General features: G+C 39.1%; 40 non-coding genes across 40 annotated transcripts; all 40 read left to right on the forward strand.

The window, feature by feature from the left end:
- Positions 1 to 94: 94 nt before the first annotated feature.
- On the forward strand, positions 95 to 167 carry TRNAK-UUU (transfer RNA lysine (anticodon UUU)). Its single transcript has one exon. It is a non-coding gene; the product is annotated as a tRNA-Lys (tRNA).
- A 287-nt stretch (positions 168 to 454) lies between these two features.
- On the forward strand, positions 455 to 527 carry TRNAK-UUU (transfer RNA lysine (anticodon UUU)). Its single transcript has one exon. It is a non-coding gene; the product is annotated as a tRNA-Lys (tRNA).
- Positions 528 to 633: 106 nt separating this feature from the next.
- Positions 634 to 706, forward strand: TRNAK-UUU (transfer RNA lysine (anticodon UUU)). The gene has a single exon. It is a non-coding gene; the product is annotated as a tRNA-Lys (tRNA).
- A 287-nt stretch (positions 707 to 993) lies between these two features.
- On the forward strand, positions 994 to 1,066 carry TRNAA-UGC (transfer RNA alanine (anticodon UGC)). The gene has a single exon. It is a non-coding gene; the product is annotated as a tRNA-Ala (tRNA).
- A 287-nt stretch (positions 1,067 to 1,353) lies between these two features.
- On the forward strand, positions 1,354 to 1,426 carry TRNAE-UUC (transfer RNA glutamic acid (anticodon UUC)). The gene has a single exon. It is a non-coding gene; the product is annotated as a tRNA-Glu (tRNA).
- Positions 1,427 to 1,713: 287 nt separating this feature from the next.
- Positions 1,714 to 1,786, forward strand: TRNAK-UUU (transfer RNA lysine (anticodon UUU)). The gene has a single exon. It is a non-coding gene; the product is annotated as a tRNA-Lys (tRNA).
- A 106-nt stretch (positions 1,787 to 1,892) lies between these two features.
- TRNAK-UUU (transfer RNA lysine (anticodon UUU)) lies at positions 1,893 to 1,965 on the forward strand. The gene has a single exon. It is a non-coding gene; the product is annotated as a tRNA-Lys (tRNA).
- Positions 1,966 to 2,252: 287 nt separating this feature from the next.
- Positions 2,253 to 2,325, forward strand: TRNAE-UUC (transfer RNA glutamic acid (anticodon UUC)). The gene has a single exon. It is a non-coding gene; the product is annotated as a tRNA-Glu (tRNA).
- Positions 2,326 to 2,612: 287 nt separating this feature from the next.
- Positions 2,613 to 2,685, forward strand: TRNAK-UUU (transfer RNA lysine (anticodon UUU)). Its single transcript has one exon. It is a non-coding gene; the product is annotated as a tRNA-Lys (tRNA).
- Positions 2,686 to 3,151: 466 nt separating this feature from the next.
- TRNAK-UUU (transfer RNA lysine (anticodon UUU)) lies at positions 3,152 to 3,224 on the forward strand. The gene has a single exon. It is a non-coding gene; the product is annotated as a tRNA-Lys (tRNA).
- Positions 3,225 to 3,511: 287 nt separating this feature from the next.
- On the forward strand, positions 3,512 to 3,584 carry TRNAK-UUU (transfer RNA lysine (anticodon UUU)). The gene has a single exon. It is a non-coding gene; the product is annotated as a tRNA-Lys (tRNA).
- A 106-nt stretch (positions 3,585 to 3,690) lies between these two features.
- On the forward strand, positions 3,691 to 3,763 carry TRNAK-UUU (transfer RNA lysine (anticodon UUU)). The gene has a single exon. It is a non-coding gene; the product is annotated as a tRNA-Lys (tRNA).
- A 287-nt stretch (positions 3,764 to 4,050) lies between these two features.
- On the forward strand, positions 4,051 to 4,123 carry TRNAA-UGC (transfer RNA alanine (anticodon UGC)). Its single transcript has one exon. It is a non-coding gene; the product is annotated as a tRNA-Ala (tRNA).
- A 287-nt stretch (positions 4,124 to 4,410) lies between these two features.
- TRNAE-UUC (transfer RNA glutamic acid (anticodon UUC)) lies at positions 4,411 to 4,483 on the forward strand. The gene has a single exon. It is a non-coding gene; the product is annotated as a tRNA-Glu (tRNA).
- A 1,186-nt stretch (positions 4,484 to 5,669) lies between these two features.
- On the forward strand, positions 5,670 to 5,742 carry TRNAK-UUU (transfer RNA lysine (anticodon UUU)). Its single transcript has one exon. It is a non-coding gene; the product is annotated as a tRNA-Lys (tRNA).
- Positions 5,743 to 6,029: 287 nt separating this feature from the next.
- On the forward strand, positions 6,030 to 6,102 carry TRNAE-UUC (transfer RNA glutamic acid (anticodon UUC)). The gene has a single exon. It is a non-coding gene; the product is annotated as a tRNA-Glu (tRNA).
- Positions 6,103 to 6,748: 646 nt separating this feature from the next.
- TRNAK-UUU (transfer RNA lysine (anticodon UUU)) lies at positions 6,749 to 6,821 on the forward strand. The gene has a single exon. It is a non-coding gene; the product is annotated as a tRNA-Lys (tRNA).
- Positions 6,822 to 7,108: 287 nt separating this feature from the next.
- On the forward strand, positions 7,109 to 7,181 carry TRNAE-UUC (transfer RNA glutamic acid (anticodon UUC)). The gene has a single exon. It is a non-coding gene; the product is annotated as a tRNA-Glu (tRNA).
- Positions 7,182 to 8,366: 1,185 nt separating this feature from the next.
- On the forward strand, positions 8,367 to 8,439 carry TRNAK-UUU (transfer RNA lysine (anticodon UUU)). Its single transcript has one exon. It is a non-coding gene; the product is annotated as a tRNA-Lys (tRNA).
- Positions 8,440 to 8,726: 287 nt separating this feature from the next.
- Positions 8,727 to 8,799, forward strand: TRNAE-UUC (transfer RNA glutamic acid (anticodon UUC)). The gene has a single exon. It is a non-coding gene; the product is annotated as a tRNA-Glu (tRNA).
- A 287-nt stretch (positions 8,800 to 9,086) lies between these two features.
- On the forward strand, positions 9,087 to 9,159 carry TRNAK-UUU (transfer RNA lysine (anticodon UUU)). Its single transcript has one exon. It is a non-coding gene; the product is annotated as a tRNA-Lys (tRNA).
- A 466-nt stretch (positions 9,160 to 9,625) lies between these two features.
- TRNAK-UUU (transfer RNA lysine (anticodon UUU)) lies at positions 9,626 to 9,698 on the forward strand. The gene has a single exon. It is a non-coding gene; the product is annotated as a tRNA-Lys (tRNA).
- A 1,005-nt stretch (positions 9,699 to 10,703) lies between these two features.
- On the forward strand, positions 10,704 to 10,776 carry TRNAK-UUU (transfer RNA lysine (anticodon UUU)). The gene has a single exon. It is a non-coding gene; the product is annotated as a tRNA-Lys (tRNA).
- Positions 10,777 to 11,600: 824 nt separating this feature from the next.
- TRNAK-UUU (transfer RNA lysine (anticodon UUU)) lies at positions 11,601 to 11,673 on the forward strand. The gene has a single exon. It is a non-coding gene; the product is annotated as a tRNA-Lys (tRNA).
- A 643-nt stretch (positions 11,674 to 12,316) lies between these two features.
- On the forward strand, positions 12,317 to 12,389 carry TRNAK-UUU (transfer RNA lysine (anticodon UUU)). Its single transcript has one exon. It is a non-coding gene; the product is annotated as a tRNA-Lys (tRNA).
- Positions 12,390 to 12,496: 107 nt separating this feature from the next.
- TRNAK-UUU (transfer RNA lysine (anticodon UUU)) lies at positions 12,497 to 12,569 on the forward strand. Its single transcript has one exon. It is a non-coding gene; the product is annotated as a tRNA-Lys (tRNA).
- A 107-nt stretch (positions 12,570 to 12,676) lies between these two features.
- Positions 12,677 to 12,749, forward strand: TRNAI-UAU (transfer RNA isoleucine (anticodon UAU)). Its single transcript has one exon. It is a non-coding gene; the product is annotated as a tRNA-Ile (tRNA).
- A 106-nt stretch (positions 12,750 to 12,855) lies between these two features.
- On the forward strand, positions 12,856 to 12,928 carry TRNAK-UUU (transfer RNA lysine (anticodon UUU)). Its single transcript has one exon. It is a non-coding gene; the product is annotated as a tRNA-Lys (tRNA).
- A 107-nt stretch (positions 12,929 to 13,035) lies between these two features.
- On the forward strand, positions 13,036 to 13,108 carry TRNAK-UUU (transfer RNA lysine (anticodon UUU)). The gene has a single exon. It is a non-coding gene; the product is annotated as a tRNA-Lys (tRNA).
- A 285-nt stretch (positions 13,109 to 13,393) lies between these two features.
- TRNAK-UUU (transfer RNA lysine (anticodon UUU)) lies at positions 13,394 to 13,466 on the forward strand. The gene has a single exon. It is a non-coding gene; the product is annotated as a tRNA-Lys (tRNA).
- A 643-nt stretch (positions 13,467 to 14,109) lies between these two features.
- On the forward strand, positions 14,110 to 14,182 carry TRNAK-UUU (transfer RNA lysine (anticodon UUU)). Its single transcript has one exon. It is a non-coding gene; the product is annotated as a tRNA-Lys (tRNA).
- A 107-nt stretch (positions 14,183 to 14,289) lies between these two features.
- Positions 14,290 to 14,362, forward strand: TRNAK-UUU (transfer RNA lysine (anticodon UUU)). The gene has a single exon. It is a non-coding gene; the product is annotated as a tRNA-Lys (tRNA).
- Positions 14,363 to 14,648: 286 nt separating this feature from the next.
- TRNAK-UUU (transfer RNA lysine (anticodon UUU)) lies at positions 14,649 to 14,721 on the forward strand. Its single transcript has one exon. It is a non-coding gene; the product is annotated as a tRNA-Lys (tRNA).
- Positions 14,722 to 14,828: 107 nt separating this feature from the next.
- On the forward strand, positions 14,829 to 14,901 carry TRNAK-UUU (transfer RNA lysine (anticodon UUU)). The gene has a single exon. It is a non-coding gene; the product is annotated as a tRNA-Lys (tRNA).
- Positions 14,902 to 15,186: 285 nt separating this feature from the next.
- Positions 15,187 to 15,259, forward strand: TRNAK-UUU (transfer RNA lysine (anticodon UUU)). Its single transcript has one exon. It is a non-coding gene; the product is annotated as a tRNA-Lys (tRNA).
- Positions 15,260 to 15,902: 643 nt separating this feature from the next.
- On the forward strand, positions 15,903 to 15,975 carry TRNAK-UUU (transfer RNA lysine (anticodon UUU)). The gene has a single exon. It is a non-coding gene; the product is annotated as a tRNA-Lys (tRNA).
- A 107-nt stretch (positions 15,976 to 16,082) lies between these two features.
- TRNAK-UUU (transfer RNA lysine (anticodon UUU)) lies at positions 16,083 to 16,155 on the forward strand. The gene has a single exon. It is a non-coding gene; the product is annotated as a tRNA-Lys (tRNA).
- A 286-nt stretch (positions 16,156 to 16,441) lies between these two features.
- TRNAK-UUU (transfer RNA lysine (anticodon UUU)) lies at positions 16,442 to 16,514 on the forward strand. Its single transcript has one exon. It is a non-coding gene; the product is annotated as a tRNA-Lys (tRNA).
- Positions 16,515 to 16,980: 466 nt separating this feature from the next.
- On the forward strand, positions 16,981 to 17,053 carry TRNAK-UUU (transfer RNA lysine (anticodon UUU)). Its single transcript has one exon. It is a non-coding gene; the product is annotated as a tRNA-Lys (tRNA).
- Positions 17,054 to 17,339: 286 nt separating this feature from the next.
- On the forward strand, positions 17,340 to 17,412 carry TRNAK-UUU (transfer RNA lysine (anticodon UUU)). The gene has a single exon. It is a non-coding gene; the product is annotated as a tRNA-Lys (tRNA).
- Positions 17,413 to 18,052: the final 640 nt, after the last annotated feature.

The following is an 18,052-nucleotide window of genomic DNA, read 5'->3' on the forward strand; positions in this document are numbered from 1 at the left end:
AACATTCATAAACATTTGAACTTCAGATCATTTCACTTTCAATAAATTTATGTAAATTCTAATTCCAATTTTTACGGGAGTTCACCTCGCTTGAGCCCGGATAGCTCAGTCGGTAGAGCGTTAGGCTTTTAACCTAACGGTTAAGGGTTCGAGTCCCTGTTCGGGCGACTCTGTTTTTGAAGAATCATCAATAATTTAAACTTCAGATCGTTTCACTTTCAATAAATTTATGTAAATTCTAATTCCAATTATTACGGGAGTTCACCTCGCTTGAGCGCGGATAGCTCAGTCGGTAGAGCGTTAGGCTTTTAACCTAAGGGTTAAGGGTTCGAGTCCCTGTTTGGGCGACTCTGTTTTTAAAGAATCATCAATATTTTAAACTTTAGATCACTTAATTTCCAGTAAAATTATTTAAATTCTAATCCCAATTATTACGGGAGTTCATATCGTTTCAGCCCGGATAGCTCAGTCGGTAGAGCGTTAGGCTTTTAAGCTAACGGTCCAGGGTTCGAGTCCCTGTTCGGGCGATTCGTTTTTTGAACATTCATAAACATTTGAACTTCAGATCATTTCACTTTCAATAAATTTATGTAAATTCTAATTCCAATTTTTACGGGAATTCACCTCGCTTGAGCCCGGATAGCTCAGTCGGTAGAGCGTTAGGCTTTTAACCTAACGGTTAAGGGTTCGAGTCCCTGTTTGGGCGACTCTGTTTTTAAAGAATCATCAGTAATTTAAACTTCAGATCACTTAATTTCCAGTAAAATTATTTAAATTCTAATCCCAATTATTACGGGAGTTCATGCCGTTTCAGCCCGGATCGCTCAGTAGGTAGAGCGTTAAGCCTTCAACCTAACGGTCCAGGGTTCGCGTCCCTGTTCGGGCGACTCTGTTTTTGAAGAATCATCAATAATTTAAACTTCAGATCATTTAATTTCCAGTAAAATAATTTAAATTCTAATCCTAATTATTACGGGAGTTCATTTCGTTTCAGCCCGGATAGCTCAGTCGGTAGAGCGTTAAGCCTGCAACCTAACGGTCCAGGGTTCGAGTCCCTGTTCGGGCGACTCTGTTTTTGAAGAATCGTCAATAATTTAAACTTCAGATCGTTTCACTTTCAATAAATTTATGTAAATTCTAATTCCAATTATTACGGGAGTTCACCTCGCTTGAGCCCGGATAGCTCAGTCGGTAGAGCGTTAGGCTTTTAACCTAACGGTTAAGGATTCGAGTCCCTGTTTGGGCGACTCTGTTTTTAAAGAATCATCAATAATTTAAACTTCAGATCACTTAATTTCCAGTAAAATTATTTAAATTCTAATCCCAATTATTACGGGAGTTCATGTCGTTTCAGCCCGGATCGCTCAGTCGGTAGAGCGTTAAGCCTTCAACCTAACGGTCCAGGGTTCGAGTCCCTGTTCGGGCGACTCTGTTTTTGAAGAATCATCAATAATTTAAACTTCAGATCGTTTCACTTTCAATAAATTTATGTAAATTCTAATTCCAATTATTACGGGAGTTCACCTCGCTTTAGCGCGGATAGCTCAGTCGGTAGAGCGTTAGGCTTTTAACCTAACGGTTAAGGGTTCGAGTCCCTGTTTGGGCGACTCTGTTTTTAAAGAATCATCAATATTTTAAACTTTAGATCACTTAATTTCCAGTAAAATTATTTAAATTCTAATCCCAATTATTACGGGAGTTCATATCGTTTCAGCCCGGATAGCTCAGTCGGTAGAGCGTTAGGCTTTTAAGCTAACGGTCCAGGGTTCGAGTCCCTGTTCGGGCGATTCGTTTTTTGAACATTCTTAAACATTTGAACTTCAGATCATTTCACTTTCAATAAATTTATGTAAATTCTAATTCCAATTTTTACGGGAATTCACCTCGCTTGAGCCCGGATAGCTCAGTCGGTAGAGCGTTAGGCTTTTAACCTAACGGTTAAGGGTTCGAGTCCCTGTTTGGGCGACTCTGTTTTTAAAGAATCATCAGTAATTTAAACTTCAGATCACTTAATTTCCAGTAAAATTATTTAAATTCTAATCCCAATTATTACGGGAGTTCATGCCGTTTCAGCCCGGATCGCTCAGTAGGTAGAGCGTTAAGCCTTCAACCTAACGGTCCAGGGTTCGCGTCCCTGTTCGGGCGACTCTGTTTTTGAAGAATCATCAATAATTTAAACTTCAGATCATTTAATTTCCAGTAAAATAATTTAAATTCTAATCCTAATTATTACGGGAGTTCATTTCGTTTCAGCCCGGATAGCTCAGTCGGTAGAGCGTTAAGCCTTCAACCTAACGGTCCAGGGTTCGAGTCCCTGTTCGGGCGACTCTGTTTTTGAAGAATCGTCAATAATTTAAACTTCAGATCGTTTCACTTTCAATAAATTTATGTAAATTCTAATTCCAATTATTACGGGAGTTCACCTCGCTTGAGCGCGGATAGCTCAGTCGGTAGAGCGTTAGGCTTTTAACCTAACGGTTAAGGGTTCGAGTCCCTGTTTGGGCGACTCTGTTTTTAAAGAATCATCAATATTTTAAACTTTAGATCACTTAATTTCCACTAAAATTATTTAAATTCTAATCCCAATTATTACGGGAGTTCACCACGCTTGAGCCCGGATAGCTCAGTCGGTAGAGCGTTAGGCTTTTAACCTAACGGTTAAGGGTTCGAGTCCCTGTTTGGGCGACTCTGTTTTTAAAGAATCATCAATAATTTAAACTTCAGATCACTTAATTTCCAGTAAAATTATTTAAATTCTAATCCCAATTATTACGGGAGTTCATGTCGTTTCAGCCCGGATCGCTCAGTCGGTAGAGCGTTAGGCTTTTAACCTAACGGCCCAATGTTCGAGTCCCTGTTCGGGCGACTCTGTTTTTGAAGAATCGTCAATAATTTAAACTTCAGATCGTTTCACTTTCAATAAATTTATGTAAATTCTAATTCCAATTATTACGGGAGTTCACCTCGCTTGAGCGCGGATAGCTCAGTCGGTAGAGCGTTAGGCTTTTAAGTAAACGGTCCAGGGTTCGAGTCCCTGTTCGGGCGATTCGTTTTTTGAACATTCATAAACATTTGAACTTCAGATCATTTCACTTTCAATAAATTTATGTAAATTCTAATTCCAATTTTTACGGGAGTTCACCTCGCTTGAGCCCGGATAGCTCAGTCGGTAGAGCGTTAGGCTTTTAACCTAACGGTTAAGGGTTCGAGTCCCTGTTCGGGCGACTCTGTTTTTGAAGAATCATCAATAATTTAAACTTCAGATCGTTTCACTTTCAATAAATTTATGTAAATTCTAATTCCAATTATTACGGGAGTTCACCTCGCTTGAGCGCGGATAGCTCAGTCGGTAGAGCGTTAGGCTTTTAACCTAAGGGTTAAGGGTTCGAGTCCCTGTTTGGGCGACTCTGTTTTTAAAGAATCATCAATATTTTAAACTTTAGATCACTTAATTTCCAGTAAAATTATTTAAATTCTAATCCCAATTATTACGGGAGTTCATATCGTTTCAGCCCGGATAGCTCAGTCGGTAGAGCGTTAGGCTTTTAAGCTAACGGTCCAGGGTTCGAGTCCCTGTTCGGGCGATTCGTTTTTTGAACATTCATAAACATTTGAACTTCAGATCATTTCACTTTCAATAAATTTATGTAAATTCTAATTCCAATTTTTACGGGAATTCACCTCGCTTGAGCCCGGATAGCTCAGTCGGTAGAGCGTTAGGCTTTTAACCTAACGGTTAAGGGTTCGAGTCCCTGTTTGGGCGACTCTGTTTTTAAAGAATCATCAGTAATTTAAACTTCAGATCACTTAATTTCCAGTAAAATTATTTAAATTCTAATCCCAATTATTACGGGAGTTCATGCCGTTTCAGCCCGGATCGCTCAGTAGGTAGAGCGTTAAGCCTTCAACCTAACGGTCCAGGGTTCGCGTCCCTGTTCGGGCGACTCTGTTTTTGAAGAATCATCAATAATTTAAACTTCAGATCATTTAATTTCCAGTAAAATAATTTAAATTCTAATCCTAATTATTACGGGAGTTCATTTCGTTTCAGCCCGGATAGCTCAGTCGGTAGAGCGTTAAGCCTGCAACCTAACGGTCCAGGGTTCGAGTCCCTGTTCGGGCGACTCTGTTTTTGAAGAATCGTCAATAATTTAAACTTCAGATCGTTTCACTTTCAATAAATTTATGTAAATTCTAATTCCAATTATTACGGGAGTTCACCTCGCTTGAGCCCGGATAGCTCAGTCGGTAGAGCGTTAGGCTTTTAACCTAACGGTTAAGGATTCGAGTCCTTGTTTGGGCGACTCTGTTTTTAAAGAATCATCAATAATTTAAACTTCAGATCACTTAATTTCCAGTAAAATTATTTAAATTCTAATCCCAATTATTACGGGAGTTCATGTCGTTTCAGCCCGGATCGCTCAGTCGGTAGAGCGTTAAGCCTTCAACCTAACGGTCCAGGGTTCGAGTCCCTGTTCGGGCGACTCTGTTTTTGAAGAATCATCAATAATTTAAACTTCAGATCGTTTCACTTTCAATAAATTTATGTAAATTCTAATTCCAATTATTACGGGAGTTCACCTCGCTTTAGCGCGGATAGCTCAGTCGGTAGAGCGTTAGGCTTTTAACCTAACGGTTAAGGGTTCGAGTCCCTGTTTGGGCGACTCTGTTTTTAAATAATCGTCAATATTTTAAACTTTAGATCACTTAATTTCCAGGAAAATTATTTAAATTCTAATCCCAATTATTACGGGAGTTCACCTCGCTTGAGCCCGGATAGCTCAGTCGGTAGAGCGTTAGGCTTTTAACCTAACGGTTAAGGGTTCGAGTCACTGTTTGGGCGACTCTGTTTTTAAAGAATCATCAATAATTTAAACTTCAGATCACTTTATTTCCAGTAAAATTATTTAAATTCTAATCCCAATTATTACGGGAGTTCATGTCGTTTCAGCCCGGATCGCTCAGTCGGTAGAGCGTTAAGCCTTCAACGTAACGGTCCAGGGTTCGCGTCCCTGTTCGGGCGACTCTGTTTTTGAAGAATCATCAATAATTTAAACTTCAGATCATTTAATTTCCAGTAAAATAATTTAAATTCTAATCCTAATTATTACGGGAGTTCATTTCGTTTCAGCCCGGATAGCTCAGTCGGTAGAGCGTAAAGCCTTCAACCTAACGGTCCAGGGTTCGAGTCCTTGTTCGGGCGACTCTCGTTTTGAAGAATCATCAATAATTTAAACTTCAGATCACTTAATTTCCAGTAAAATTATTTAAATTCTAATCCCAATTATTACGGGAGTTCATATCGTTTCAGCCCGGATAGCTCAGTCGGTAGAGCGTTAGGCTTTTAAGTAAACGGTCCAGGGTTCGAGTCCCTGTTCGGGCGATTCGTTTTTTGAACATTCATAAACATTTGAACTTCAGATCATTTCACTTTCAATAAATTTATGTAAATTCTAATTCCAATTTTTACGGGAGTTCACCTCGCTTGAGCCCGGATAGCGCAGTCGGTAGAGCGTTAGGCTTTTAACCTAACGGTTAAGGGTTCGAGTCCCTGTTTGGGCGACTCTGTTTTTAAATAATCATCAATATTTTAAACTTTAGATCACTTAATTTCCAGGAAAATTATTTAAATTCTAATCCCAATTATTACGGGAGTTCACCTCGCTTGAGCCCGGATAGCTCAGTCGGTAGAGCGTTAGGCTTTTAACCTAACGGTTAAGGGTTCGAGTCCCTGTTTGGGCGACTCTGTTTTTAAAGAATCATCAGTAATTTAAACTTCAGATCACTTAATTTCCAGTAAAATTATTTAAATTCTAATCCCAATTATTACGGGAGTTCATGCCGTTTCAGCCCGGATCGCTCAGTCGGTAGAGCGTTAAGCCTTCAACCTAACGGTCCAGGGTTCGCGTCCCTGTTCGGGCGACTCTGTTTTTGAAGAATCATCAATAATTTAAACTTCAGATCATTTAATTTCCAGTAAAATAATTTAAATTCTAATCCTAATTATTACGGGAGTTCATTTCGTTTCAGCCCGGATAGCTCAGTCGGTAGAGCGTTAAGCCTTCAACCTAACGGTCCAGGGTTCGAGTCCCTGTTCGGGCGACTCTGTTTTTGAAGAATCATCAATAATTTAAACTTCAGATCATTTAATTTCCAGTAAAATAATTTAAATTCTAATCCTAATTATTACGGGAGTTCATTTCGTTTCAGCCCGGATAGCTCAGTCGGTAGAGCGTAAAGCCTTCAACCTAACGGTCCAGGGTTCGAGTCCTTGTTCGGGCGACTCTCGTTTTGAAGAATCATCAATAATTTAAACTTCAGATCACTTAATTTCCAGTAAAATTATTTAAATTCTAATCCCAATTATTACGGGAGTTCATATCGTTTCAGCCCGGATAGCTCAGTCGGTAGAGCGTTAGGCTTTTAAGTAAACGGTCCAGGGTTCGAGTCCCTGTTCGGGCGATTCGTTTTTTGAACATTCATAAACATTTGAACTTCAGATCATTTCACTTTCAATAAATTTATGTAAATTCTAATTCCAATTTTTACGGGAGTTCACCTCGCTTGAGCCCGGATAGCGCAGTCGGTAGAGCGTTAGGCTTTTAACCTAACGGTTAAGGGTTCGAGTCCCTGTTTGGGCGACTCTGTTTTTAAATAATCATCAATATTTTAAACTTTAGATCACTTAATTTCCAGGAAAATTATTTAAATTCTAATCCCAATTATTACGGGAGTTCACCTCGCTTGAGCCCGGATAGCTCAGTCGGTAGAGCGTTAGGCTTTTAACCTAACGGTTAAGGGTTCGAGTCCCTGTTTGGGCGACTCTGTTTTTAAAGAATCATCAGTAATTTAAACTTCAGATCACTTAATTTCCAGTAAAATTATTTAAATTCTAATCCCAATTATTACGGGAGTTCATGCCGTTTCAGCCCGGATCGCTCAGTCGGTAGAGCGTTAAGCCTTCAACCTAACGGTCCAGGGTTCGCGTCCCTGTTCGGGCGACTCTGTTTTTGAAGAATCATCAATAATTTAAACTTCAGATCATTTAATTTCCAGTAAAATAATTTAAATTCTAATCCTAATTATTACGGGAGTTCATTTCGTTTCAGCCCGGATAGCTCAGTCGGTAGAGCGTTAAGCCTTCAACCTAACGGTCCAGGGTTCGAGTCCCTGTTCGGGCGACTCTGTTTTTGAAGAATAATCAATAATTTAAACTTCAGATCGTTTCACTTTCAATAAATTTATGTAAATTCTAATTCCAATTATTACGGGAGTTCACCTCGCTTTAGCGCGGATAGCTCAGTCGGTAGAGCGTTAGGCTTTTAACCTAACGATAAGGGTTCGAGTCCCTGTTTGGGCGACTCTGTTTTTAAATAATCATCAATATTTTAAACTTTAGATCACTTAATTTCCAGGAAAATTATTTAAATTCTAATCCCAATTATTACGGGAGTTCACCTCGCTTGAGCCCGGATAGCTCAGTCGGTAGAGCGTTAGGCTTTTAACCTAACGGTTAAGGGTTCGAGTCACTGTTTGGGCGACTCTGTTTTTAAAGAATCATCAATAATTTAAACTTCAGATCACTTTATTTCCAGTAAAATTATTTAAATTCTAATCCCAATTATTACGGGAGTTCATGTCGTTTCAGCCCGGATCGCTCAGTCGGTAGAGCGTTAAGCCTTCAACGTAACGGTCCAGGGTTCGCGTCCCTGTTCGGGCGACTCTGTTTTTGAAGAATCATCAATAATTTAAACTTCAGATCATTTAATTTCCAGTAAAATAATTTAAATTCTAATCCTAATTATTACGGGAGTTCATTTCGTTTCAGCCCGGATAGCTCAGTCGGTAGAGCGTAAAGCCTTCAACCTAACGGTCCAGGGTTCGAGTCCTTGTTCGGGCGACTCTCGTTTTGAAGAATCATCAATAATTTAAACTTCAGATCACTTAATTTCCAGTAAAATTATTTAAATTCTAATCCCAATTATTACGGGAGTTCATATCGTTTCAGCCCGGATAGCTCAGTCGGTAGAGCGTTAGGCTTTTAAGTAAACGGTCCAGGGTTCGAGTCCCTGTTCGGGCGATTCGTTTTTTGAACATTCATAAACATTTGAACTTCAGATCATTTCACTTTCAATAAATTTATGTAAATTCTAATTCCAATTTTTACGGGAGTTCACCTCGCTTGAGCCCGGATAGCGCAGTCGGTAGAGCGTTAGGCTTTTAACCTAACGGTTAAGGGTTCGAGTCCCTGTTTGGGCGACTCTGTTTTTAAATAATCATCAATATTTTAAACTTTAGATCACTTAATTTCCAGGAAAATTATTTAAATTCTAATCCCAATTATTACGGGAGTTCACCTCGCTTGAGCCCGGATAGCTCAGTCGGTAGAGCGTTAGGCTTTTAACCTAACGGTTAAGGGTTCGAGTCCCTGTTTGGGCGACTCTGTTTTTAAAGAATCATCAGTAATTTAAACTTCAGATCACTTAATTTCCAGTAAAATTATTTAAATTCTAATCCCAATTATTACGGGAGTTCATGCCGTTTCAGCCCGGATCGCTCAGTCGGTAGAGCGTTAAGCCTTCAACCTAACGGTCCAGGGTTCGCGTCCCTGTTCGGGCGACTCTGTTTTTGAAGAATCATCAATAATTTAAACTTCAGATCATTTAATTTCCAGTAAAATAATTTAAATTCTAATCCTAATTATTACGGGAGTTCATTTCGTTTCAGCCCGGATAGCTCAGTCGGTAGAGCGTTAAGCCTTCAACCTAACGGTCCAGGGTTCGAGTCCCTGTTCGGGCGACTCTGTTTTTGAAGAATCGTCAATAATTTAAACTTCAGATCGTTTCACTTTCAATAAATTTATGTAAATTCTAATTCCAATTATTACGGGAGTTCACCTCGCTTGAGCGCGGATAGCTCAGTCGGTAGAGCGTTAGGCTTTTAACCTAACGGTTAAGGGTTCGAGTCCCTGTTTGGGCGACTCTGTTTTTAAAGAATCATCAATATTTTAAACTTTAGATCACTTAATTTCCACTAAAATTATTTAAATTCTAATCCCAATTATTACGGGAGTTCACCTCGCTTGAGCCCGGATAGCTCAGTCGGTAGAGCGTTAGGCTTTTAACCTAACGGTTAAGGGTTCGAGTCCCTGTTTGGGCGACTCTGTTTTTAAAGAATCATCAATAATTTAAACTTCAGATCACTTAATTTCCAGTAAAATTATTTAAATTCTAATCCCAATTATTACGGGAGTTCATGTCGTTTCAGCCCGGATCGCTCAGTCGGTAGAGCGTTAAGCCTTCAACGTAACGGTCCAGGGTTCGCGTCCCTGTTCGGGCGACTCTGTTTTTGAAGAATCATCAATAATTTAAACTTCAGATCACTTAATTTCCAGTAAAATTATTTAAATTCTAATCCCAATTATTACGGGAGTTCATATCGTTTCAGCCCGGATAGCTCAGTCGGTAGAGCGTTAGGCTTTTAAGTAAACGGTCCAGGGTTCGAGTCCCTGTTCGGGCGATTCGTTTTTTGAACATTCATAAACATTTGAACTTCAGATCATTTCACTTTCAATAAATTTATGTAAATTCTAATTCCAATTTTTACGGGAGTTCACCTCGCTTGAGCCCGGATAGCTCAGTCGGTAGAGCGTTAGGCTTTTAACCTAACGGTTAAGGGTTCGAGTCCCTGTTTGGGCGACTCTGTTTTTAAAGGGTCATCAATAATTTAAACTTCAGATCACTTAATTTCCAGTAAAATTATTTAAATTCTAATCCCAATTATTACGGGAGTTCATATCGTTTCAGCCCGGATAGCTCAGTCGGTAGAGCGTTAGGCTTTTAAGCTAACGGTCCAGGGTTCGAGTACCTGTTCGGGCGATTCACTTTTTGAACATTCATAAAAATTTGAACTTCATATCATTTCTCTTGGAGTAAAATTATGAAAATTCTAATCCCAATTATTACGGGAGTTCACCTCGCTTGAGCCCGGATAGCTTAGTCGGTAGAGCGTTAGGCTTTTAACCTAACGGCCCAATGTTCGAGTCCCTGATCGGACGATTCTGTTTTTAAAGAATCATCAATAATTTAAACTTCAGATCGTTTACCTTTCAATAAATTTATGTAAATTCTAATTCCAATTATTACGGGAGTTCATGTCGTTTCAGCTCGGATCGCTCAGTCGGTAGAGCGTTAAGCCTTCAACCTAACGGTCCAGGGTTCGCGCCCCTGTTCGGGCGACTCTGTTTTTGAAGAATAATCAATAATTTAAACTTCAGATCATTTAATTTCCAAAAAAATAATTTAAATTCTAATCCTAATTATTACGGGAGTTCATTTCGTTTAAGCCCGGATAGCTCAGTCTGTAGAGCGTTAAGCCTTCAACCTAACGGTCCAGGGTTCCAGTCCCTGTTCGGGCGACTCTGTTTTTGAAGAATCGTCAATAATTTAAACTTCAGATCGTTTCACTTTCAATAAATTTATGTAAATTCTAATTCCAATTATTACGGGAGTTCACCTCGCTTGAGCGCGGATAGCTCAGTCGGTAGAGCGTTAGGCTTTTAAGTAAACGGTCCAGGGTTCGAGTCCCTGTTCGGGCGATTCGTTTTTTGAACATTCATAAACATTTGAACTTCAGATCATTTCACTTTCAATAAATTTATGTAAATTCTAATTCCAATTTTTACGGGAGTTCACCTCGCTTGAGCCCGGATAGCTCAGTCGGTAGAGCGTTAGGCTTTTAACCTAACGGTTAAGGGTTCGAGTCCCTGTTTGGGCGACTCTGTTTTTAAAGAATCATCAGTAATTTAAACTTCAGATCACTTAATTTCCAGTAAAATTATTTAAATTCTAATCCCAATTATTACGGGAGTTCATGCCGTTTCAGCCCGGATCGCTCAGTCGGTAGAGCGTTAAGCCTTCAACCTAACGGTCCAGGGTTCGCGTCCCTGTTCGGGCGACTCTGTTTTTGAAGAATCATCAATAATTTAAACTTCAGATCATTTAATTTCCAGTAAAATAATTTAAATTCTAATCCTAATTATTACGGGAGTTCATTTCGTTTCAGCCCGGATAGCTCAGTCGGTAGAGCGTAAAGCCTTCAACCTAACGGTCCAGGGTTCGAGTCCTTGTTCGGGCGACTCTGTTTTTGAAGAATCATCAATAATTTAAACTTCAGATCACTTAATTTCCAGTAAAATTATTTAAATTCTAATCCCAATTAATACGGGAGTTCATATCGTTTCAGCCCGGATAGCTCAGTCGGTAGAGCGTTAGGCTTTTAAGTAAACGGTCCAGGGTTCGAGTCCCTGTTCGGGCGATTCGTTTTTTGAACATTCATAAACATTTGAACTTCAGATCATTTCACTTTCAATAAATTTATGTAAATTCTAATCCCAATTATTACGGGAGTTCATTTCGTTTCAGGCCGGATAGCTCAGTCGGTAGAGTGTTAGGCTTTTAACCTAACGGTCCAGGGTTCGAGTACCTGTTCGGGCGATTCACTTTTTGAACATTCATAAAAATTTGAACTTCATATCATTTCTCTTGGAGTAAAATTATGAAAATTCTAATCCCAATTATTACTGGGTTCACCTCGCTTGAGCCCGGATAGCTCAGTCGGTAGAGTGTTAGGCTTTTAACCTAACGGTCCAGGGTTCGAGTACCTGTTCGGGCGATTCACTTTTTGAACATTCATAAAAATATGAACTTCATATCATTTCTCTTGGAGTAAAATTATGAAAATTCTAATCCCAATTATTACGGGAGTTCACCTCGCTTGAACCCGGATAGCTCAGTCGGAAGAGCGTTAGGCTTAAACCTAACGGTCCAGGGTTCGAGTCCCTGTTCGGGCGACTCTGTTTTGAAGAATCATCAATAATTTAAACTTCAGATCATTTCACTTTCAATAAATTTATGTAAATTCTAATTCCAATTATTACGGGAGTTCACCTCGATAGAGCCCGGATAGCTCAGTCGGTAGAGCGTTAGACTTTTAACCTAACGGTCCAAGGTTCGAGTCCCTGTTCGGTCCACTTTGTTTTTAAAGAATCATCAATAATTTAAAATTCAGATCATTTAATTTGCAGTAAAATTATTGAAATTCTAATCCCAATTATTACGGTAGTTCATTTCGTTTCAGGCCGGATATCTCAGTCGGTAGAGTGTTAGGCTTTTAACCTAACGGTCCAGGGTTCGAGTACCTGTTCGGGCGATTCAATTTTTGAACATTCATAAAAATTTGAACTGCATATCATTTCTCTTAGAGTAAAATTATGAAAATTCTAATCCCAATTATTAAGGGAGTTCACCTCGCTTGAGCCCGGATAGCTCAGTCGGTAGAGCGTTAGGCTTTTAACCTAACGGCCCAGGGTTCGAGTCCCTGATCGGACTATTCTGTTTTTAAAGAATCATCAATAATTTAAACTTCAGATCGTTTCACTTTCAATAAATTTATGTTAATTCTAATTCCAATTTTTACGGGAGTTCACCTCGCTTGAGCCCGGATAGCTCAGTCGGTAGAGCGTTAGGTTTTTAACCTAACGGTTAAGGGTTCGAGTCCCTGTTTGGGCGACTCTGTTTTTAAAGAATCATCAATAATTTAAACTTCAGATCACTTAATTTCCAGTAAAATTATTTAAATTCTAATCCCAATTATTACGGGAGTTCATTTCGTTTCAGGCCGGATAGCTCAGTCGGTAGAGTGTTAGGCTTATAACCTAACGGTCCAGGGTTCGAGTACCTGTTCGGGCGATTCACTTTTTGAACATTCATAATAATTTGAACTGCATATCATTTCTCTTAGAGTAAAATTATGAAAATTCTAATCCCAATTATTAAGGGAGTTCACCTCGCTTGAGCCCGGATAGCTCAGTCGGTAGAGCGTTAGGCTTTTAACCTAACGGCCCAGGGTTCGAGTCCCTGATCGGACGATTCTGTTTTTAAAGAATCATCAATAATTTAAACTTCAGATCGTTTCACTTTCAATAAATTTATGTTAATTCTAATTCCAATTTTTACGGGAGTTCACCTCGCTTGAGCCCGGATAGCTCAGTCGGTAGAGCGTTAGGTTTTTAACCTAACGGTTAAGGGTTCGAGTCCCTGTTTGGGCGACTCTGTTTTTAAACAGTCATCAATAATTTAAACTTCAGATCACTTAATTTCCAGTAAAATTATTTAAATTCTAATCCCAATTATTACGGGAGTTCATTTTGTTTCAGGCCGGATAGCTCAGTCGGTAGAGTGTTAGGCTTTTAACCTAACGGTCCAGGGTTCGAGTACCTGTTCGGGCGATTCACTTTTTGAACATTCATAAAAATTTGAACTTCATATCATTTCTCTTGGAGTAAAATTATGAAAATTCTAATCCCAATTATTACTGGGTTCACCTCGCTTGAGCCCGGATAGCTCAGTCGGTAGAGTGTTAGGCTTTTAACCTAACGGTCCAGGGTTCGAGTACCTGTTCGGGCGATTCACTTTTTGAACATTCATAAAAATTTGAACTTCATATCATTTCTCTTGGAGTAAAATTATGAAAATTCTAATCCCAATTATTACAGGAGTTCACCTCGCTTGAACCCGGATAGCTCAGTCGGAAGAGCGTTAGGCTTAAACCTAACGGTCCAGGGTTCGAGTCCCTGTTCGGGCGACTCTGTTTTGAAGAATCATCAATAATTTAAACTTCAGATCATTTAACTTTCAATAAATTTATGTAAATTCTAATTCCAATTATTACGGGAGTTCACCTCGATTGAGCCCGGATAGCTCAGTCGGTAGAGCGTTAGACTTTTAACCTAACATTCCAAGGTTCGAGTCCCTGTTCGGTCGACTTTGTTTTTAAAGAATCATCAATAATTTAAAATTCAGATCATTTAATTTGCAGTAAAATTATTGAAATTCTAATCCCAATTATTACGGTAGTTCATTTCGTTTCAGGCCGGATATCTCAGTCGGTAGAGTGTTAGGCTTTTAACCTAACGGTCCAGGGTTCGAGTACCTGTTCGGGCGATTCAATTTTTGAACATTCATAAAAATTTGAACTGCATATCATTTCTCTTAGAGTAAAATTATGAAAATTCTAATCCCAATTATTAAGGGAGTTCACCTCGCTTGAGCCCGGATAGCTCAGTCGGTAGAGCGTTAGGCTTTTAACCTAACGGCCCAGGGTTCGAGTCCCTGATCGGACTATTCTGTTTTTAAAGAATCATCAATAATTTAAACTTCAGATCGTTTCACTTTCAATAAATTTATGTTAATTCTAATTCCAATTTTTACGGGAGTTCACCTCGCTTGAGCCCGGATAGCTCAGTCGGTAGAGCGTTAGGTTTTTAACCTAACGGTTAAGGGTTCGAGTCCCTGTTTGGGCGACTCTGTTTTTAAAGAATCATCAATAATTTAAACTTCAGATCACTTAATTTCCAGTAAAATTATTTAAATTCTAATCCCAATTATTACGGGAGTTCATTTCGTTTCAGGCCGGATAGCTCAGTCGGTAGAGTGTTAGGCTTTTAACCTAACGGTCCAGGGTTCGGGTACCTGTTTGGGCGATTCACTTTTTGAACATTCATAAAAATTTGAACTGCATATCATTTCTCTTAGAGTAAAATTATGAAAATTCTAATCCCAATTATTAAGGGAGTTCACCTCGCTTGAGCCCGGATAGCTCAGTCGGTAGAGCGTTAGGCTTTTAACCTAACGGCCCAGGGTTCGAGTCCCTGATCGGACGATTCTGTTTTTAAAGAATCATCAATAATTTAAACTTCAGATCGTTTCACTTTCAATAAATTTATGTTAATTCTAATTCCAATTTTTACGGGAGTTCACCTCGCTTGAGCCCGGATAGCTCAGTCGGTAGAGCGTTAGGTTTTTAACCTAACGGTTAAGGGTTCGAGTCCCTGTTTGGGCGACTCTGTTTTTAAACAGTCATCAATAATTTAAACTTCAGATCACTTAATTTCCAGTAAAATTATTTAAATTCTAATCCCAATTATTACGGGAGTTCATTTCGTTTCAGGCCGGATAGCTCAGTCGGTAGAGTGTTAGGCTTTTAACCTAACGGTCCAGGGTTCGAGTACCTGTTCGGGCGATTCACTTTTTGAACATTCATAAAAATTTGAACTTCATATCATTTCTCTTGGAGTAAAATTATGAAAATTCTAATCCCAATTATTACTGGGTTCACCTCGCTTGAGCCCGGATAGCTCAGTCGGTAGAGTGTTAGGCTTTTAACCTAACGGTCCAGGGTTCGAGTACCTGTTCGGGCGATTCACTTTTTGAACATTCATAAAAATTTGAACTTCATATCATTTCTCTTGGAGTAAAATTATGAAAATTCTAATCCCAATTATTACAGGAGTTCACCTCGCTTGAACCCGGATAGCTCAGTCGGAAGAGCGTTAGGCTTAAACCTAACGGTCCAGGGTTCGAGTCCCTGTTCGGGCGACTCTGTTTTGAAGAATCATCAATAATTTAAACTTCAGATCATTTAACTTTCAATAAATTTATGTAAATTCTAATTCCAATTATTACGGGAGTTCACCTCGATTGAGCCCGGATAGCTCAGTCGGTAGAGCGTTAGACTTTTAACCTAACATTCCAAGGTTCGAGTCCCTGTTCGGTCGACTTTGTTTTTAAAGAATCATCAATAATTTAAAATTCAGATCATTTAATTTGCAGTAAAATTATTGAAATTCTAATCCCAATTATTACGGGAGTTCATTTCGTTTCAGGCCGGATATCTCAGTCGGTAGAGTGTTAGGCTTTTAACCTAACGGTCCAGGGTTCGAGTACCTGTTCGGGCGATTCACTTTTTGAACATTCATAAAAATTTGAACTGCATATCATTTCTCTTAGAGTAAAATTATGAAAATTCTAATCCCAATTATTAAGGGAGTTCACCTCGCTTGAGCCCGGATAGCTCAGTCGGTAGAGCGTTAGGCTTTTAACCTAACGGCCCAGGGTTCGAGTCCCTGATCGGACGATTCTGTTTTTAAAGAATCATCAATAATTTAAACTTCAGATCGTTTCACTTTCAATAAATTTATGTTAATTCTAATTCCAATTTTTACGGGAGTTCACCTCGCTTGAGCCCGGATAGCTCAGTCGGTAGAGCGTTAGGTTTTTAACCTAACGGTTAAGGGTTCGAGTCCCTGTTTGGGCGACTCTGTTTTTAAAGAATCATCAATAATTTAAACTTCAGATCACTTAATTTCCATTAAAATTATTTAAATTCTAATCCCAATTATTACGGGAGTTCATTTCGTTTCAGGCCGGATAGCTCAGTCGGTAGAGTGTTAGGCTTTTAACCTAACGGTCCAGGGTTCGAGTACCTGTTCGGGCGATTCACTTTTTGAACATTCATAAAAATTTGAACTTCATATCATTTCTCTTGGAGTAAAATTATGAAAATTCTAATCCCAATAATTACGGGAGTTCACTTCGCTTGAGCCCGGATAGCTCAGTCGGTAGAGCGTTAGGCTTTTAACCTAATGGCCCAGGGTTCGAGTCCCTGATCGGACGATTCCGTTTTTAAAGAATCATCAATAATTTAAACTTCAGATCATTTAATTTGCAGTAAAATTATTGAAATTCTAATCCCAATTATTACGGTAGTTCATTTCGTTTCAGGCCGGATATCTCAGTCGGTAGAGTGTTAGGCTTTTAACCTAACGGTCCAGGGTTCGAGTACCTGTTCGGGCGATTCAATTTTTGAACATTCATAAAAATTTGAACTGCATATCATTTCTCTTAGAGTAAAATTATGAAAATTCTAATCCCAATTATTAAGGGAGTTCACCTCGCTTGAGCCCGGATAGCTCAGTCGGTAGAGCGTTAGGCTTTTAACCTAACGGCCCAGCGTTCGAGTCCCTGATCGGACGATTCTGTTTTTAAAGAATCATCAATAATTTAAACTTCAGATCGTTTCACTTTCAATAAATTTATGTTAATTCTAATTCCAATTTTTACGGGAGTTCACCTCGCTTGAGCCCGGATAGCTCAGTCGGTAGAGCGTTAGGTTTTTAACCTAACGGTTAAGGGTTCGAGTCCCTGTTTGGGCGACTCTGTTTTTAAAGAATCATCAATAATTTAAACTTCAGATCACTTAATTTCCAGTAAAATTATTTAAATTCTAATCCCAATTATTACGGGAGTTCATTTCGTTTCAGGCCGGATAGCTCAGTCGGTAGAGTGTTAGGCTTTTAACCTAACGGTCCAGGGTTCGAGTACCTGTTCGGGCGATTCACTTTTTGAACATTCATAAAAATTTGAACTTCATATCATTTCTCTTCGAGTAAAATTATGAAAATTCTAATCCCAATAATTACGGGAGTTCACTTCGCTTGAGCCCGGATAGCTCAGTCGGTAGAGCGTTAGGCTTTTAACCTAATGGCCCAGGGTTCGAGTCCCTGATCGGACGATTCTGTTTTTAAAGAATCATCAATAATTTAAACTTCAGATCGTTTCACTTTCAATAAATGTATGTAAATTCTAATTCCAATTTTTACGGGAGTTCACCTCGCTTGAGCCCGGATAGCTCAGTCGGTAGAGCGTTAGGCTTTTAACCTAACGGTTAAGGGTTCGAGTCCCTGTTTGGGGGACTCTGTTTTTAAAGAATCATCAGTAATTTAAACTTCAGATCACTTAATTTCCAGTAAAATTATTTAAATTCTAATCCCAATTATTACGGGAGTTCATGCCGTTTCAGCCCGGATCGCTCAGTCGGTAGAGCGTTAAGCCTTCAACCTAACGGTCCAGGGTTCGCGTCCCTGTTCGGGCGACTCTGTTTTTGAAGAATCATCAATAATTTAAACTTCAGATCATTTAATTTCCAGTAAAATAATTTAAATTCTAATCCTAATTATTACGGGAGTTCATTTCGTTTCAGCCCGGATAGCTCAGTCGGTAGAGCGTAAAGCCTTCAACCTAACGGTCCAGGGTTCGAGTCCTTGTTCGGGCGACTCTCGTTTTGAAGAATCATCAATAATTTAAACTTCAGATCACTTAATTTCCAGTAAAATTATATAATTCTAATCCCAATTATTACGGGAGTTCATATC

This window comes from Phalangium opilio, unplaced genomic scaffold, assembly GCF_054372755.1.
Source record: "Phalangium opilio isolate 3A_F unplaced genomic scaffold, DU_Popi_V2 ptg001170l_1, whole genome shotgun sequence".
Classification (NCBI taxonomy): Eukaryota; Metazoa; Arthropoda; class Arachnida; order Opiliones; family Phalangiidae; genus Phalangium; species Phalangium opilio.